Here is a 20,717-nt window from a genome sequence, read left to right as displayed (position 1 = left end):
GAATTAGGAAGCGTGCTGGCTACATTTCTGCCAGCAATCACTTGTCAGTGAGTTCGGCGAAATCATTACGGGCTCGAGCTGCTTATATCAAATTTACCCCGAAAAACACGAAGGGCAGATAAGTTTCTGCTTCACAAAAGTTTGTTGCTTCAGCCCGTTGCTGGAAATCGCGCGTGAGCATGCTAGTGGAGCGTACCAAATCCACCCAATGCCATGCGTTCCGGGCGCCCGCGGCACGGCTCGAGAGTGCGGCAAATATTCACGCTCATGTTCATTGAAGCAGAGCTGGATAATTGTAGCCCAACGGATGGTTCGGTAAAGAATTGTTGGGAAGAAGAAAAAGGGAAACTGTATGCGGCCCCGTACAGCTAGAACAGCAAATAACTGGAAATTGCACTTTTATCTACTTTGCTATAAGCATCGGCACAACCGGTTTTACCATTTCTATGCAACTTTCACTACGAACCACCGCCAGGATGATAAATTGGCGACCTTTCACTTTTTTTCCCCACTGGTTCCCACTATTTGCCGGTGGCCTAATTTATGTGATACGCGCACCCATTCACGCCCGAGCATCGAAAATGGACATAGAAAGAATAAAAATAGATGCTCCCTGCAGTACACGCTTAATGTCCCGAACAACCCGAGCGAGCAAGCGATGAAATGAATGTGACTAAAAAACGTGCGAGATACGTAGGATTTTATCATGGTTGACAACAAGCAAGGGAGAAAAAAAATAAATAAACGGCCGAGCAAAAGAAACCATCCATTGGCGCAGCAAAGCGTAAACATTAAATTGGATTCTTCATGACAAATTGGAGAAAATTTTTAATGGATTTTACTCGTCGGGCATGGCTGCGCTCATCATTCGTGGCGGAGGGTTTTTTTTTTTTGTTGTTGATTTTGTGTCGTCCAGTCCATGTTGCTTTTGACTAACTGAGTTGATTAATCCGATGTGTTTTAGCCGTTTGTTTTGATGAAGGAAAAATAAAACGACAACTGCACTCCTGATCCCGAGGTCGTCACATCCTTTACTCGCCGGAAAAGCTACCGCCGTAACGCCGTAAATAAAGAAAGCGATAAGTAGAGCATTATCCGGCAAACGGCAAGCAAACAGTAAAATTGAAGGAAGATCCTCTCAAAGCCTTCCGTTTGTCGTCCCAAAACCCGCCGGAGTTACGCTACGGATTTTTTCACCCGGCGTTGCGTGATGGCTAAACGATGGTTTGGCTTGGTGAGTGGACGGTCGCACGGTTTTCTTCCCGATTACGGTCCTGCTGGCTTATCGGGGCCGGTTCGAGCCTCGATGAAGCCATTTAGGCGACCGGTGGCTTCGACCGTGCGGAAATAATTCAATTAGCGTACGGTGGGACCGCGGGGCCGTCGCGGGGAAACGGTTTACACAAGTGACAATTACGAACTACTCGACGAATCGAGCGACCGCGCGCGGGAACCTGGGCGCAGAAGCGGGATGATGATATAAATGCAGAGCGACCCCGCGATCACATCGAACTGTTCGAACCAAACGGTTGGTTAAACGATTACCGAGGAGTGTTTTATCGGACGTCGTTAGCTTAATCGTTTGGTAGATTTCTGCGCTGATGGCTACGAATTTCTATCCGGTTCTAGCCGGCAACCAACGAATTGCTGTTGCTCCGAACTGAATTTCCCCTTTGCTATTTTATCGACATCGGGGAAGGCACCGATTGTATGTAAGTCTCCCGTAGCGTGATTGGGTTTTTTTTTTAAATGTCGTCCACGATGTCGTCCCATTCGCCGGCAGAAAATCGTCGCAACCTACGAGTGTGGAAAGCGTGATGCTATCATTTGTCGCTCCCCCGTAGTGTAGCCGATTGGTTCGTCGATTGGGTTCGTGTTTGATAGAGCTGAGAAGAAATTGTCCAAGCTGCAGCTGAACACGTAATACCCGGTCTGATGCGGCGAAACGTTGAAAAATCGACCCAAAACGCCCTGACCCAACGCCCTTGCTTTCTGACATCCGGTACGAAGTACGAGTGGACGTGGGGTGCAGGCATGAGTAGTAATAGCTATCCATAACAGCACAGTTTGTGTCGGTCGGGATCACGACCAGTATGACGAAAATTCCCCAAAGCCATAGTGTAACCGTGCCCAACGCAATGTCAGCTTGCATGACGCAGTTCGGTTAACCAGCGGGAAGCCCTACAGTGCCCTTTTCATTGCGCGCTACTACGAGCCGACCCTTTCGTGGGTAGAATTCAATACCTATTCCCGTGCATATGAACGGTATATCGACACAAAAAAAAAACACCTTGACCAAGGTCCCTTATGAAACTAAATTTTGATGTTGACGCTGTTGACGGTTTGCGAGGATCAATACGGGATTGAGCTATTGCGATCGATACGCGACACACGGACTTTACAACGCTTTATTTATTAAGATTTTGCCGAAAACAAGAAGGCAACACCACATTGAGAGTTGATAATTATGTTTTGAAAGCTAAAGATAAAGGTTTTTTTTTAAGCCATAACGCAAAAGTATGTGATGGTTGATTTTTATGTTCTAGAATAGGGTGATAGGTATGTTCCTCACAAATCTCGTTTGACGATGTGGAGCTTTCGACGTTTTTTAAATGAATACATAGCAAAGTTATTCTCGAGCCACCACGAAGTCCACTGAGCTCATTTTGGTGCTCAAGTCTTGGGACTAAGCCCGCTTTGAAGTACTAATTGATAATAACATCATTTCGGACAACTAACTTCGAAGCAATAATCAATTTAGCGAACACTATGAAATTAGCCGGAACAGATGTAGTTGGACACTCGTTAGAAGAGAAATTATTAGTCTATACTCCTGCTGCACGCACGGAGTTTGGTTTAGTGCTGAGCTGCTTCCAGAAGATGAGTAGTGTGAGTGGCTGTTCAGTAACTTTTTGGTGCGAAACGATAGTACTATCGGAGAAACCGGCATCGATTCTCGCTATACTTATCCTCACCGCTACGGTGCCCTCTAGCGGAATCGCATGGTACTAAATAGACTCCAAGGGATCGTCAAACTATTTCGACAAAGCTGTTATAATATCATCTGAAAAGAATTAAGCTTTCGCACTGCAAGCTACGCATGGGAGGAATCCTCCGGAAGATAACGAAACATCTCGTCGTTTCAATGACGAATTCCGACATGCTTTAAAGCTGGTGCTCGATGGAAAATATCGCTTCTAATTGCAAGTATAGCATTCATCGAGCATATTTACCGCATGTTTAGAGCTGTGCAGAGCTGTACAGCAGCTCAATCTAATGAAAACACTATTGAGATACCACTGCATCTCGCCACACTTTTGCGAAGTAATTTTTCGGGACAAAACTTTCGTTGTTTTCCTTCGCCTTACATCTTCCGACATGCGAACGTTCCGGAAAAAGTTTCACAAAGTAGCATTCTTAGTCCTTTATTACACCTTCTTTAGATGGAGAATTTACCTGTTTGTCGTTAGGACATTCTCTTCTACTGCTACTAGAGGTACATCTTTGGAGGGTAAATCTTTAAGTCAGCCTAAAACTCAAGCGAACGCGATGCCGAATTGGTGGTATCGGATAATATTGCAGCTCATAGGACATCAAGGTATAGTAGGTATTAATACCGTTTGTTAGCTACAGAATAATAAAGTTATTTTTAGGTTCACTTTAACTTTAACTTTTACTTTTACTATTAATTATTGTAAACAGAATGTACATAATCCTGATATTTTCTTCAATTCATTTGGTGAAAAAATGCATTTGCCGAAGTTATTTGAAATTTTTCCAAATTAAGCCACACCGATTAGCCTACATTGCATAGCAAATCATTGGCATTAATGTTTTCGCTCCCGCATACAACTAAATCAATTGCAGCGAATTCCCCTCTACTCCGGTTGAACAATGTAAGTGGAATTTAACCAACACGCTACCCAACCACGATCACAATCTCTCAGTCCACGGAGTCCAACGCGCGTCCGTATGACCGGCAAATCGATAACTGAAAGCTAGAGCTAGCACGGCCCAAATGTACCAAAGCATTCCATTCTTCGGGATACGTAATTTAGAATTTTGCATAGCATTTGGAATGTCGTAATCCATCGAATCCATGCCGTTTGTACGCAAATCAGAAGCCACATCGAACCGGTTTTTATACCGGTCGGATGGAACCCATCCAGCTGACTGCGAATGCAGTTTGCAATGGCGGGAACGTGGCGAGCAAAAACGGGAACACTGCACAACACACGGCGTATGATTAATTGAATTTACATATTAAACCACCAAATCTGCAGCCCATTCCAATACGCCGGGCGGCACGGACGGAGGAAGCGGCCGGGCAGCCGGGAGATATGGTGGATTTTCCATTTCAATTTACACCACTGCCTTCCCTTGCTTGCTTACTTGCCGGAAGATAGTTCAGTCCTGAGGGAAGCGTCCCACATATGGTGCATAATACTCGCTCGGCGGGGATGGAAGATTGCCACCGGACGATGCCCGAACGATTCGCTTATGTAAATGACTTTCGTTTCGGCAAAAAAGCACACGTAATCTTCCAATGAATCTTGCATCGGGGACGGTCAATACGATTGCAGCCAAGCCATTCCGGTCATTCCGGGTATCTCGAAAGCAACACTCGGCAACAGACCCACGTGGGGTACACGACTCCGAGACCGGGAACAGTGCTATAATCGCTTTTTTATGTTGGATTTCATGGGGTAAATTAACGTCCGTTCGGGTGTTCCTATTTACTGTACGGTGGTGCCGAAGGATGCCGTCGCTCTGGTATCGTCTTCCAGCCACCATTTTCGCTCGCACCATTAAGCCGTCCCGCTAGAGTGCGGTTGGTGGTTGGAAGTAAATTTGTTTATACAGCTGCTGGCCGCTAGTTGGCTGAGCATGTCCCGGATATGGCGAGGTGACTTGGTTGGTGCGCAAACATGTCACACCACCATTATGTGCGCTGTGTGCTGGTGCACATGAGGACTCGTCGACCCAGCCGGGTTACGGATACCCGTTTTAGCCGTATTCGGTATTCCAGGAGGTCATTAGTGGCGAACGGTGCCAAGGTTTACACACGAATCGAGGGTGTTTATGAATATTGATTTTCTCGCACCTCGTGAGTAGCATCGTTACCCTTGCCCAGCTTTTAATGTTTCCTGTGTTTCTTCGGCAAGGTAGACCCCGACCGAGGCGTCGGCCCGTACGGCAAAGGTGTTTAAAACGTTGCTAGCACCGGAACAACGCACGAGCACTGGGTGCACCAGCGCCCGAGAACCTTTGTGCTCGGGCGCACCTAGACGAGACCAATAATGGTCTGCTATTTATTCGCCCTTTTTCTCGATTATCCTTATTTATGTTGAGATTTTCACCGACTCTTATCAAACCAATCCCCATAACCTTCAACGCCACGGCCCAGAGCGGTACAAGGGGATTGGATTCCTGATTTTGTCGACACACCGGGGGCACCCACCGTCCAACGGTCAGATGATATTATTTACATAAAATGGGATATAAATTAAGCTTAGTTTATTGGGTCTGCCAGCCTGCCACAGCCGCTACCATCTCGGAACCAAGATGGGCTGAAGGATAGGCGAACGGATAACATTGAACCCGACCCTATTATCCTTCAGTACGCCGTAGATCGGCAAACAGGAAGTCTAAAACAACTGGCGACACCCGTCCTGTAAATCATACACGACAAACTTAGCTGATGCTTTCTGCTTTTTTCACTGATGAACCTCCAGAAAAAAAGGGTACGGTTTAGGCGTATTAGTTTGGTTTACTTTCACGGCTCGACAGCCATTGATGGTCCATTAGCAACATCAATCAACTTTGTTTGCCGGAGTTCCCCACCTCCCAACCGTCGGCTGCGTTGCTCTAGGAGTGGCATCTTTACAGGGTTTGCTAGGTTTTGGAATGTGTCACCTCGAATGAAAAGGCTCCCGGTAAGAGCTATGCAACGGCACACGGTTACCAGAACCGGGCGACAGATTGCGTGCGAGACAGTACCGAAAAGTGTCCTTGCAGGTTGGGGAGTACTTTTTTCTTCTTCTTCATCATCTTCATCTTCATCATCTTCATCTAGCCAATAAACTTTGGTCCTTTTTTTTCGCAACAAAAGCTTCACATAAAAAATAGGACAAAGGAGAAGAAGAAATAGACAATCCACTCTAGGTCGAGATTTTAATCAGTGATGTGACGCGCAAACTTATCCGATCCGTAGGGCTTTTGGGGAATCCTACTGCCGAAACAAACACAAAAAAAGGAAGAGTTTGGCACGACCGAATCGGGATGAACCGTAGTGGTGGTAGAGAATAAATCAGTCACTCAAAGTTTTGATTTTTTCCCCCTTTTCTGTGCCCCAAAACTCGATTCTTCCATTTCGTGCCACATTTTTCGTGACCGGAAAGACCTAGCCTGGTACAGCAAACCATCTCCCGGAATGGTGTCCTTGTTTCTTCGTCTAACAATTCGTCCTAAACAGTAGCCAGAAAGTCAGGTCTTCAGAGGGCGTTAGAAACAACAGTGAAAAGAAAATACACCGTTTCCTCCCCTTCCAAAGTGTCATCCGAACCATCAGAACCAGATAACACGACAGCTAGTTGGAGCCGAGCAGGGATGATAAGGAGTGGAAGCTTTGTGTGTGTGTGTGTGTGTTTTTTTTTTGTGTTCCCATCCTGTCCAACCTTCCCATCGGAAAAGGTGTAGAAAAAGCTAAACAAACAACACACAAACCCGGGGAAAGAAAAATTCGAACCCATTCCGTCAGCGAAACGTAAACCCGGGCGAGAATCACTGGCGCCATCAGAAAAAATGGCTTTGAGTTTATGCTAATGATGTAGCGTTCCCGGTTCTTTCATCCCACCCTCCCCGCTGGCGGATAGAGAGCACTAGATAATCTCGGCAAAAAGTGGGTGATGATGGCCATCGTTTTCTTTTCCTCGAACCCGGCTCATTCAATTTTGGGGACCTTCGCCGCTGTGGTGGTGTATGATTTTCGAAACTTTGTACACTTTCGCCAGTCCGACCACACCACACCAAAAAAAACACCATGCTCCCCTTCCTCCATTGCGTGGATGTCTCGTCACGACTTTTCGCAAAGACAAACAGACAAAGTTTTTTGTCCCCAGTTCCGGCACGGCAAACGCACCCGGACAATAAGCGTGATGACACCTTCGTGCTACAAAACTCAGGCCAACATTTCGCTCACCAGCCCGTCTTGGGGGAGCAGATGTTACGGCAGACAAAAGCTCAAACGGGGGTTCTATTGAGACTTTGCAGTAGTTGCGTGAAGGTAGTGGCGGTGGTCAGTTGCGCAAAAACCATCCGGGCGGCAGAGGAGCGCGCACAAGAAGTGTGAAAAAAGTTATTTTGTTACCGGATGAGCAATTGTGACGAATCAAAGTGAGCAAACGGTAAAGTTTGTACGCAATAGCCTATGGCCTTTTGTGGTCTCTTGCCGTACAGTTAGTAAGCTACTTTAGATACGGCTACGATCGGCACCGCCTCGGTTCTAATGTACACAAGATTAGCTTCAAATGAAGCTTTGTTCAGTAATATATTCAACGATTCGTCGGTGAGTTTTGGGACATCATATGGTTGTTTTGCTTCCAGCGGTTCTAGCGCAACTTATTGATAGAGATAATTGAGCTGGCCTTTAGTAATCCACACCATCTTGGCAGCAGTGCGAATGCTGTCGATGCTACTCAGCCACCAACACACCTAAAGCGCTTGCTCTCACAGCGCACAGTATCGACAACTACGAAACGTGGAACCCGAAACAAAAATCGTTCAAATCGTGAGTGGAATGATAAATCAGCCCAGACGCACAGCAACGCCGGTCGAGGCTCGGAAAACTTCTGGCCAGAATGTTAGGTCACCACGTGCGACCACGAACAATCAAACGTTCATTACACCGTCGCTGATTTTCGGGATGGTACGACGGTACTAATTGAATTTCAATTCATCGCGCCTCGCAACGTCGACGCATGGGTCTTTTTTTTTGTGGCTATTTCAGTGACAGTGACACTGTCATGGACAGTATTCTGAGACGATTTTGACAATTAGCAGACTATCTTGCGGTCGATAAAGAAATATTTAGAAGCTATAAGAAGAAACTTTAAGCAAGCAAGCCTACAATCAGCTTGATTTAAATTAGCATTTTTGTTTCATTATGTTTTTATATAAATAAATGTAAATATTGGCTTGTACGTCCTTTTTTTAAGTTCAGTTCAATTAATCAAGTGCTCTGATCCTCCGGCTTCATCTTAAACCTGTCAGGAAATCGTCAGCAGTTGTTTATTATTGATTGTTTTCAAGAGACTTTGATAATCGGGCAGCTAAAAACTGCTTCTAAGTTCGTCCGGAGCTTGGATCAAGTTTGTTAAAAATTTCCATCTCTTGTGGTAATTCGAAAGACTAAGACGGACTGAAGTGGGGATGAACTCAGATGAGCATCGGATCACAACTATCGGTCTTATAGGTCTAATCCCGATCCACGAATTTGTGGGATACACATGCATTACGCTTGAATTGGAGAATTCTGTTGTTATATACTAAATAATGTGTATGTTAAAAACACAAAATAATAAACAAGCAGTTGTAGGACCTCATCCAGATGTAAGTAATATATAAAATAACAATACCGTATATCTGATGCTGTTATTTGCATGCAGATATTGAGATGTTGGGTAGATGTAGAGCTTGTAACTCGATCATTTCTTCGCTCCAAAGCTTTGTATATTACAGTCCAATAAGCTTTGAACAGAATCAATTTCGGCTGGCAAAAGTTCCAACAAGTGGACAAGATCACTGATATATCTCAACGCATATAGACTTATACATCTGATGGTTAAGACCTTGTCTGTTGTGCTGAAAATCTCTATATTGGAGATTCGTGCTTTGTATATAATCAATATCATATGATGTCAATGTCAATGTAGTCAGAAGTTATCCAAGATTCCGCTTCAAGGTACGATACCTTCATGCAATATCGTTCCCATGTCTAATGGATTCAAAACCCCAAATAAAGCTCAGAAGTGAGAGATCATCAGCCCGGCACACACAACACGCAAGGGCAAATGTTTTATTCAGTGCCGTAACAGCGTAACGTTTTGCATATAAAGTTTTCCCGTACCGTTCTACCTTTAAAACTATTTCATCTCATTGAATCGCCATATTCGGTACATCTTCTTTGCCTTTTTTGTTGTAAAAACGCCCTTTGGCTGTCCATATATTCGTAGCCATTATCCCACCACATTAGCGATGATTCAACGCACTATTATGGCGTATGTGTTATCAATTTTGTACGATTTCCGGCAGCGGTCCGTTGCCGGTGTTCCAGCAACAAAAATAAAAAAAAAGGACACACTTCCGCTGTGCTCACTTTTTGGAGCTGTTGGGCACTAGACTCTTCTGCTGCAGCGCTGGTACGCCTTTCCGTGTCTCGCGGCTGATTGAATATTTCATTTCACACCCCGGGCCACACACTCACACCACAGCCCCGTGCAAGCTATTTGGAAGAAGCATTTTGTACCGCGTACCATGTTGCGCATTCGGCGAGCAAATGGCGGATCGCTTCACCTCCGAAAAATTCGCGAAAAGCGAACATGCCCCGATTGGGAACCATTGTTGCGAGCGGGAAACGATTTTGCATTGAATTTGCATAAAACATACTTTTTCGGAAATCGGGCCCGAATCGACTGTTCGCGGTTTGTTCCTACTTTACCTACTTGTGCCGCATCCGTTTCCTTAATGCCGTTTTCACTGCTGCCGTTTTACCGGGCGAAGGCGTACATGTGAAAATCGCATAATCGGTTTCCGATTTCACGGAACATCCTCTTCGCCAGAGAGAGAGAGAGAGAGAGAGAGAGAGAGAGAGAGAGAGAGAGAGAGAGAGATATCGTCGGGACCGCCAGTCGGTGTAGCGCTTCAAGCATTCCCACAACCATACCGCTGGAAGCGAAAGAACTTGCAAGAAGAAATAATGTTCCACCTCCGGCATGCCCCTCACCCCCCCTTATGGTTGGGTGGTGAATCAAGTACCATTAGAAGAAATTGATTTGACATCCACAAGCACTCTTCAAATCATTTACTCTTTTTTTCATCTATTTTTACTCTTTTTTTTTGCAGCAGCAATGCGCTTTCAATTCGATCTTTGCTGAATGTCGACAATTCGTAGTACACGCATTACACTATATGAGAAGGAAAATATTTCAGGTTCATATAAGGTTTCAGCTTTCTTTTAAACGGCCTTATAATTGAAATCTCAAATGAATTGTGAAAATATTAGATCGTCAGGAGATTATTCTGGTAATTATTCAACAACTGACTTTAATGCCTACACCTGTGTTGTTTTTTAACCGAATTTGACAGCGGACAGCTCTTATTTGACAGGTGACAGTTCTGGCATAGTGCCATAGCATTCATTGACAGGTGACAGCCATAGTAGCCTATTCCACTAGCCAAATGTAGTCCATGTTGGCCAAAAGGTTTAAAACTCACCTAAAAGTTATAAATCTCATAAAATGGAGGACATGTTTATCAGATAAAATGACATTACTACATACATCAGATAAAATTGTCCAAACTATTTTAGCTTACAATTTTTTAAAGATCTCATGCCGAATTCGCCGAACTCTATCCCATGGTGGTTGGATTGTTTAACTCCAGCATCGTAACCAGCATTCCGCGACGAATCAATCGATCGAACCTTCCCCCGTCAAAGCACGTGTACCGAATCGTAACACGTTACTTTGCCACATCACGGGGCGTCAAAGGTAAAGCCAAATCCCATGTTTCCATCGAACCGGAAAACTGTCCAATTCTAACTCACTCACGCACGACCACTATATTCGTGCGCAAGTACAAGTACACAGGCACACATTTTCTCCTAACCTCTAACCAAAAAAAAACTACAACCACCACCCACTGATGATCTTTTGGCTAACTTTAGCGCCCCCTACAAACTTTGCGCCGAATAGAAAGTTTTCCCGTGCACGTCCGCTCATTGCCCAAAAACCCCCACGAGCATCATACAACTCCCCCCCTACTACTTCCGGCTGTGCGCTTCCGGCCCGACTGGTTCCCCGGTCGGTGGTGAGGAATTTTTGCCCTCCGAAACGAGACTTAAAACAAAGCGGGCTAAAATTAAGACCCCCCCCTCCCCCACCTACCCCACTTCACCCAGCAGGAACCAACCCGGTTCCGAGTGCGCTCTACCAAGACCGAATGCTAACGAACGCCGTGTCTAGGGCAGAAAACCCACCCCCACCCCCGTACGGAACACGGTTCACAAACGATCCAACGTCACGGCGGCGGCGATTTTCGGTAAAGGTTTTACCGAAGCAAAAGTTGACTGCGCGCAAAAACCCCAAAATGGAGATTTAATGCAAAGCAAGTCCGAGGAACTTCTGTTCCCCTTCTCGCCGGGCCCGGTAAATTGCTGTACCGAAGAAATGGAAGGAAACAAAGCCCACCGCCGCCCAAAAAGGGAAGGGCCACAAAAACCGAGGGGTTCATGGGTGGTGGTCATGCTCCTGGACCAGGAGTTATAGAAAGAAATATAACGAAATCGACATTTTTGCACCGTGCACACCGCTTGCGTCGGTAGAAGTCGAATGAAATATTCAAAGTTTGATTTCTGGTGCGCATTCATTTGCCTGCCCGGGTGCCATGTCATGTTCGGCTTCAGTTGGGCCGGAACCGGGGAAGACAGCAAATGAAGACATCTTCAAACGAAACCGACATTCCGCACCCTGCCAAGTTTGAGGCATTCGCAAAGCCTGACCTCACAAAGCGTACGTCACACACACACACACACCGCATTCGGGCTGACCTCATTTCTTGTGCCCGATGATGGGGAAGATATGTTTGTGCCAGGGTCTTTCCTTTCTGATGACTTCCAACGTCCTACCGGCTCATTGCTGTCAGGTACCCGGCAACCGTAGGTCGTTCGATTTACATTCTTTACGTTGCGCCAGGGTTCGCTCGTCTGGAGATAGGCATGGCCAACCACCGACCAGGAAGCTAACGTAACCATCGTCGCCCATTGTCGGTCGGGTGGAACCGCAACCACAGGAAGCCGCAGCTCTCGCGGTGCGAGTGTCTGTGTGTCTCCTTGTGTAATGTTCACACAAACATCACACGCCACACCACAACACGGTGGCCGTCTCTTCGTGTCTGTCCCTGGCGCGTACACACACACACAGGGCCTAGTGCAAATTGGGATTTAAAAATTCATTTCCCAGATGCAAATGGGGTTCGCTTTAGCGGTTCTGTTTCATTTGTTTGTTTTCCCCTGGACCCGTGTGTCCTTGCCAGTGTGAATTCATTCATTTCCAAATTCGAATGAAAAAAAAAAAATCCATTCCCATTGCCAAAGTGTGCTTCCGGTGTGTGTGCTTTCCAGCCAAGGGCAGTAGCGATACTCGGATACACCATTTTTGCTTGCTTATCAACACAGCCTCAGCGCATAATGCAAATGGGGAAGGGAAATAGAGAGCAACGAGGAATGAGCAAAAAAAAAACCCATGTGCTAAGCACTCACCTGTCGGTGGAAGTGATAAATGCTATTGACACTAAATGGTAGGCTGATGGTGGCCCCAGCTTGCAGGTGGGAAAAGAAAACCGGAACCTGGTAACGGTTGCCTTTGCTGCCAGCTAAAGTAAAGGGCGGAACCGTTTACCTGGTGACTATTTAAATCATCCAAGCTTGGGGGGGGGGGGGGGGGGGGGGGGGGGGGGGGGGGGGAAGGGAAGTACCTGGCAAACGCTGGAACAAGGCACTGACGCATGAGGAATGGGTTATTTCTCGAGATGATAAATGTGGCCTCCATTTGTTCTCACCGCTAAGAATGAGATATGGTTGCAGGCTGATTTAAAGTGCCGATGTGTGTGTGTGTGTGGGAGTGAGTTCTTCCCCATTTTTAACATGAATGATATCGTTAAGGTTATATTTATTCTACACTGCACACCTTCACTTGCGCACCATCCAGACCAGGAATGCTTTTATATCGTATTGTATGCGTACAAAAACAAACAAACAAAAAAAAAACGTATCGCTCAGAAAAGCATTTCGAAGCCATTTTCTAATGCCCCCTTAAATGGACAGTGCGGTACTGCTTTGGGGGGTGGTATGGAGTTTTTTTTCTTCTCCTTCTTTGTGCAGCATACGACGTTTCCATGCTTATACCAGTGTACAAGCGACCGGAGAGAGAGAGAGAAGTAACTGACGACTGGCGAAGAATTCTCCATCGACCTGCATTCCAACAGTGCTAACGATTTGCAGCAAAGCCACACCGAAGGCACGCTTCACATACACTGCATCCGCAGACGGGTGCTCCGAAAACGACTTTATTTTCATTGCGAAGTACTTCGGTCCGGTGTCACCGGAACGGGATGCTCTACGCTCCATTATGCGCTAGAAATGGTTACGACATTTCCTTCGGCACGACTCGTTCCTGGAGGATTTGGACGGTACGGACCCCGATGGCGTTGGATGCAGAAAATAAACGCTGCATCTTGATGCGAATGTCGATAAGGTATGTTCCTCCACACACACACGAGCTGATTAGTGTAGAGATGCGTGGCGCAACCGCTTCAAACATCGCAAGACAATTGGTCTGCGCTCTGATGTGGCCCACTGAAGGCACCTCAGAACATGGGGTGTGGTAAAATTTTATTCCTTTCGCCAGCAAATCCCAACTCATCGGTTACATAAAGAGGCAAACAAAACAGCAAACACATCCGTTCTGGGGTCGATCGTTACGCGTGGAGCCGCGTCACGGTTGAAGGAACGCGCGACGCAAATTGCGATTTCCAATGATGGGCCACTAGCTTTTTTCGGTTGGTTCCCATCCTCCCCCCACTCCCCTCTCCCCAGACCCGTTTCTCACCCGGAACGGAGATATTCGAACCGCAGCATAGCATCACGCTGTTTCGGTAGGAAACATAAACAAGGAAAGGAAATAAAACTGCAAACGTTACGAGATGGGTTTGGCGCTGTTCTCGCCCAGCAGCCCGACAGGCGCCAGTGGGTCTTTGTTATTTTTTTATATTTTTTTTTTGCCCTGTCTGTCTGTCTGTTCTGTGTGTTCCTACCGTTTCCGTTCTGCACCACGTCGTCTCTACTATGGCTTGCCACCAAATGAGCATTGGCAATACCACCTTCTGGATTGTAGTGGCTAAATATTATGTAAGCTTTCGATGCGATTTTCCCTCAGTGAAGCTTTGGCAGAAACATTTAATGGTTGTGTGTTTCTTGGCTTCAAAAAAAATAATAATAAAGTAAGAACTATTTACACTTGTTGATGACGTTGTTGTACGTGTATAGCATAGCCAATTAGCACGAATATTGGTTCTGTTGGAGGAAATTACAGCTCTGTGATAAGTTATTACAACTGAAGATTATAGTTTCTTACTCGTTGTTTCTTTAAATCGAATATTGCATCGGAAATACGCATACTAACCCACTTATAAGGCGCACCAAACGCTTCGCTCGAGTCCTCTAAATCCGACGTCTGTCAATCCATTAGCCCGGCCTTTCTGGCATCTCAATTTGGGCCTATCTCGGCCTATCCTCTGTCCATGTGGACGACCTGAACGGACTTTACGAGCAGGGTCATCCGGTGTCATTCTCATGACGTTAACAGCCCACAGGATCTTGGCGAATCTAATCCACTATACAACAGTGAGTTCGCCATACAGCTCATAGAGCTCATTATTGTAACGGCTCCTCCATTGTCCTTTAACATATACGGGGCCAAAAATCCTTTTGAGCATCTTACTCTCGATCGTGCCTAAAAAGGTTTCGACAGTGTTGGACAAAGTCCATGTCTCAGAGACGTATGTGAGTACTGGAACCATATATACAAGTGTTTTGAGTGGAGAAGTTTCCTCAGACTCTAGGAAAGATCGATTGCCAGCAGGAACCCTAGCGCGTACCTCAACATCAATGTTGCTGTCACTGTGCTGACTTTCAACCCAAGACAGGTGAAGTTTTGGATGACTTCGAAGTTAAGGTAAGACGACTTCGAAGATAAGTTAGTTATCGGAAATACGCAGTTTTAAATAAATTGTCAATCCATGAAACTCAAACATCTTTTCTCAAGCGACGGAGCCCTTTTCATCGTTGTCCAGTAGAGGAAGGTTTGCTAGAATGTTAGAAAAAAAGTGTTTGTTTGGATATGTAAACTTTATTTTTTCTACGTTGTCTGTCACACACACAACCAGGGACGGATAAAATACTTATTGACTTGCTGACTGGCTTAGTACCAACGTGACGATCAGGATTAAGACTACCTGCATCACAGTCACCGGTGATGGTTGAATCTCTGTTCCAAAGACAGAATGTAGACGACACTACGACAACGGCTTTACTTAGGTTTGGGTTGAAACCCAACGAAAACTGACGATAAAATCCAGTACGGAAAGCTTCTTAGCAAAGTGCTGGAAAATCTTTGTTGGAGAACAGGGAAAACGTGAGGAAATCCGCTGGAACATGAGTGGATAGCTCGTTGAAAAATCTATTCCAAATTGTGAAAATTCCCCAAAAAAAAACAAACTACGGAAAATCCCCACGATAAACTCCGTGAAAAATTGTTAGAAAACCGCGATGGAAGCTGCTAGACGATCCGCTGGAAAATGGATGGAAATTGCTGCAGAGAACTACCCAAGGATAGCTGAAGGAATTCTGAAGTTCATGAGAAAAGGTTGAACGATTTATAGACTAGAGCGGAAAACCGCTTATAAATATTGCAGTTCAATCCGCAAAACGCTTCTGAAAAATCCGTTGAAATGGGACAACCGTCGTTAAACGCCAATCGTGACAATTCCTTCTAAAGATGAGTTACTCCGCAGATATTTGCATGCAGTTTGGAGCAAATCGGAGTAAGTGAAGTTATCCGTAATCCACAATAGTCCGGCACAGTTTGGAGTCATCGAAGCCATACGGAGTGATCGAAGTATTTCCACGTAATAGGAGTAATCCATAGCATCGGAATCGTTTCTGACATTTTCTCCTGGTTCGGTTCGTGGACCCAGGGATAAAACTTAATTATTTACTTAAAAAAAGTCAAATGCTAATTTCAATCGAAAGCTTACGTTGAAACGAAAGCTCTGTCACGTGTCAAACAAAAGGTTGACTTGAATGAGTTCTACCGTACTACCAACAATACCGTTCAGAAATCTACCTTCAACGCACCAATTCAACGAAACTCATTATCAAACCCTATAACACTTTCAGTCCAATAAAGTGATATTAACATTAAATTCACTATGAAAACCGTATTAAATATTCAATTCGTGCTGCGTTAGTTCCCCATTCCAATATTGCTGTCGCTTGGGACCGTGCTAACCATGGTCGAATAGTGGTAGTAGTAGTAGTAGTAGTAATAGTAGTACCAGTAGTAGTTACATCACACACAATAATAATCATCCATTGTTAATAATAGTTTACGATACCATGAAAGCTAACAATAACAATACCGAATTATTACGCACCGAATGCAGCGGTGGAAGGAAACCATAATTAAGCACAAAAACCACATCCAGCATGGGACAAACCATTGACCGGGGCGAAAGGCGAGCAAAATTGCCAACCGGCCGTACACAAGTCCATGTCCAAAAACCCCGAAAACACCACACCAACTTGTGATGTTTAGTGCCGTACAGCCAAAAATCCTTTCATGCCATTTAGCTTTGACCCATCCGCTCGGGCAACTCGGGCCGCCGCTCTGGGTAGAAAACTTTACCAAGCCGGTCTAATTGCTTACCGCAGAACGCCTGGCCAAAATTTTCCACCCACCCAAACATAATCCAGCACGGAACGGAGTTTTCGGGGGAGTGGGGGAGGGGGGGGGAGGAGCATTCCTTCCGACCCGGGTTCAATAACGATGCGAGACGGACACATACGTGCATACGGTTTGTGCCGCATGTACCTTAATTTTCCGAAACGATAGAACCATCCAAACCGATAGGCTACAAACCGTTTACGGTGTCCGGGACGGGATGAAACACTAGCCGGTGCCGTTGCGCTAGGTTAAGGAATCAGGCATGGGAAAAGTGAAATTAATCTGTCGAACCATTCAATTTCCCGTTTGTCCAGCATGGACGCCCAATGAGGTTGGGTTTTTTTGTCCTCTTCAAGACTTCCTTACTTCAGATCTTCCTTACTTGAGCGCTACGGTCTGGGACAACAAGGAGGAATTATGTTTCGTTCCGTGTACCGGTTAAGATGGGTTCGTTCCATCGTTCGGTTACCAACACAAAGCACACAGGGTGGGCACGGTGAAAATCGTACGCTAAGCTTCCCCCGGAAAGCCAAGAACGAACGGGCACGGTTGAAGGAACGCGCAGAAAGCACAGGAAATCAAACAAACAAAAACACAACCACCCCGTGAAAAGTATGTAGATCTTCGTTTCCGAGCGATTTCATTCCACCGCTATCCGTCGACGGCGCGGCAGCTTAGTTTCCTGCACCGGGATCGAAAGGCAAACAATCAATTTCCGTCGATTCGGCCGTCGATTGCATGGACTTCCCAGAGCTGCGGGAAGTTTTTCGAGCTGGAATTTTGCGCGTGGCGATGGCTTGGCGACACCCGGCTGGATCAAAGCGTCACCATCGATCGTGCGCCTGGCCCGGGGTTGGTGAAGGCATAACGGAACCAAATCCATTTCATTCCGGGTATTTCCGCCGTCGTGTTGGATTGAATTTTCTCCAACACTTTGCCCGCGTTCTGCGGTGACCTTGCTTCGATCGCATAATTCGCATTCAATTTGATTTACGCATCGACATCCCGTGGGATGTGGCTGGGTTTATTGAGTTTTTCTTCGCTCGGCTGGTGGAGTTTTGGTTTGCTGATAGGAGACGCTCGGGAGAACACTTTCTTTTCCGACTCCATTCTCGACTCGCTAGAAGAGCTTCTGGCTGTCCATTTTTCCATTCTATATCTCAAGCTTGATTTATGTTGCATACGCACATAGGTCACATAATTCACGTCAGCCTTCATACTGTTTGCTGCAGTAAATTCCAGCTAACTACAGGGTGTAGTACAATCCGTACCGTAACTATAGAGCCTCCTTTTTTGTGATAATATAAGAATTAGTTTAATGTGAATAGTACATGCCGACACTGCGTGAAATATTGAAACACGCTTCCAAGATTTCCCAAATATAGGACAGAGGCAACATCACTACAGGACAAAGTATAGGTACATTTTTGGGTTGGTTGTACATAGGATTGATATCGCTTATGTATAAACGTATTTTTTATAAGATTATCTGTTTAGCAATTCAACAAAACAATGGATTTTAGTATAAGTTTCATACTGAGAACTCGATAATGCTTTTTTTAAATCGATTAAAAAGGTATTGTCATCGCTTGTGTGTGTGTGTGTGTCACCTATGTCGGTAATCCTATTAATGATTTTTTGTTTGTAACATGAAATGCCACAAGATCTTTGATGTACCAAACGGAGCACAAAGAATGGAATAGCAACCGTAAGTCTCCGATGGCAAAAAACCTCAAACTAATTGTCTGCGATGTGATTGTCGCATTGTTTACCAAGTTTGGAGCTTTTGGAAGAGTTTAGTAGGAAATACATGCTGTTGAACATGATGAGATACACATTTAAAGTACAGCCAGTCCCCGAGATACCTGGTTTCTCTTGTACGCGGATAGGCACCATACGTGGTGTTTGGAAATTTGACAGCTGAATTAGTTTATCTCACAAAATCTAGACAAACAGGTTAAAAAAGGCTTCCTTTGTCATATAAAACATTTGTTTGAATTTATGTTAATATTTGCATTCAAAAAGTTGACTTGTTTGCTGAATAAACAAAGAGCAGATAAGGAAGTCGACACTGGAACTGTGAAGTATAAACTATAATGCACCCGGATTCGACATACGCGAAAATTCTAGACACGCGGATGATCTCGTATCTCGTCGACTGGTTGTCAATAATGCTGTTGCCAAATCTATAAATTAGTTATTTACTTTCAATAACAACAACGATTGAACATTTCAAGCCTTGAACCTATAGTTATATACATTTCAACATGAAATGAAACCTATTCAGTATTTACGTTTCCGTCATTCGTTACGTCCTTGCACTCGGTGAGTTTACACGAAAATTAGTGTTTACAAGTCAAGTTATTTTACTGAGAAAAGCACATCTATTACCAATATGTATGTGGTGCACCCTGTACTATCCACTAGCCACTATATTGTTGACACTATCTATAAGGGGGAACGCATACAATAGCTAACCACGTTTCGTCATTGTCTTAACAGTGAATGATGAACCAAGCGGCAATGCAATGAAAAGACAGATCAAATGCTCATTATCAAGTCCATCTTCCGGTTTTTGCACCTCATTCGGTGCTTGGTCTGTTCTTCGCCCCACAGCCGTGGTGTGTGACGCCGTGTGAGCGGACGTATCATAATCCCGCGCACTGTGCGCACCGTACCCGGTAGGTATAACGACCAGATTATGACATGCTAATTAATTTCAATGGTTTGTCATCGTTTCCAGCGTCCTTCCAAGTACGGGTTCGTCTTACTAACTAGTACCACGAACACGAGAACGGTGCCCGGCTGGTGTTAAACTTCATTTTCCAAGCACGGGAAACATTTTCAATCGCTTTGCAACCCCCCCGGCCCCTGGTAAGTAGACGTGGTTCGTTTGGCCGGGTTAGTGCTCATCTTATTAGCTGGCTGGCCAGTGTACCAGGGTCGTGCCTGTCGTAATAGCACACAGACACCCGGAACGCGCCCCTCCTCCCCTGCACAATCCAGACGATCCTCCTGGTCGGTTGTTGGACGGTGGCAGAAGCCACCATACCGCACCAGAACATATTTGTCGCGTAACTTAATTAAACCATTTGTACGCCAACCCCGGAAGAACTGGCACATGTATGCTTGCTTGCGACTGTGTGCGTGTGTGTTATGTATATATATATATATATATATATATATATGAGGCACACGGTGTTCCTCATGCATCAACGAAGCGTAACGCAGCGCACTGCCAGTTACTGGTGCGAAATGGGACGTAGCGCGACAACACGGGGGCACGGGCGGATCTCTTTCAGGGTGCCACCTTCTTTGGTACCGGCGGACTACCGGAAACCGCTGCTGCACTGGCAAACTGTAATTGAGATAACCCCGTAATCTTTGTCCTTTCGGCACAACAGAGACACACGCACGCAGTGTGAAAGGTCCTGTTGCTGTAATCTGTCGTTCGCCCACAACAGAGCGTCGTTAAATTGGGTAAAATATAACTCAGATGGAGTGAGATATATAAAAGAAGAAGAAGAAGAATAGGAGAGAAAGAAAGAGAGAAGAGGAGGGAGAAAGGAACAACACGTTAAACTGGCAAACTCCACACTGGCTGTAGTTATCTTTCGTGGGACATTTTGGAAATTTTGCAACTCGTGCCGTACGTATATGGGCCACAAAAAACTCCGCTTTACCTAAAAACAACGTAAGCAGTTTGTTAACTACCCCCCCCCCCCCCCCCCCCCCCCCCTCCCCCCACTTCCGGTAACTTCCAACAGACGCGGTCAGACGCAACAACTACTGGGCGCCTCCATCGATTATGTTAATAAAGGCATGGATAATGGAACCGGAATCGCTCCAGCGCCGGAATCGGATTCATCGCGCTATCAGATATTGTTAATGGGAGAACTTCAATTATAGGATAATTTTTGAAATCGAATTATTATT

The 20,717-nt window shown here is 45.4% G+C and overlaps 1 protein-coding gene across 1 annotated transcript in view; it reads right to left on the bottom strand.

Moving 5' to 3' along the window:
* The window catches only part of LOC128719112 (proteoglycan Cow), an 89,081-nt gene that overhangs the window by 68,135 nt on the left and 229 nt on the right, over positions 1–20,717 (bottom strand). The gene's annotated exons all lie outside the window — the stretch shown is intronic.

The sequence above is a fragment of the Anopheles marshallii genome, chromosome 2, assembly GCF_943734725.1.
Source record: "Anopheles marshallii chromosome 2, idAnoMarsDA_429_01, whole genome shotgun sequence".
NCBI classification, from domain to species: Eukaryota; Metazoa; Arthropoda; class Insecta; order Diptera; family Culicidae; genus Anopheles; species Anopheles marshallii.
This window is presented reverse-complemented; position numbering and strand designations above follow the sequence as displayed.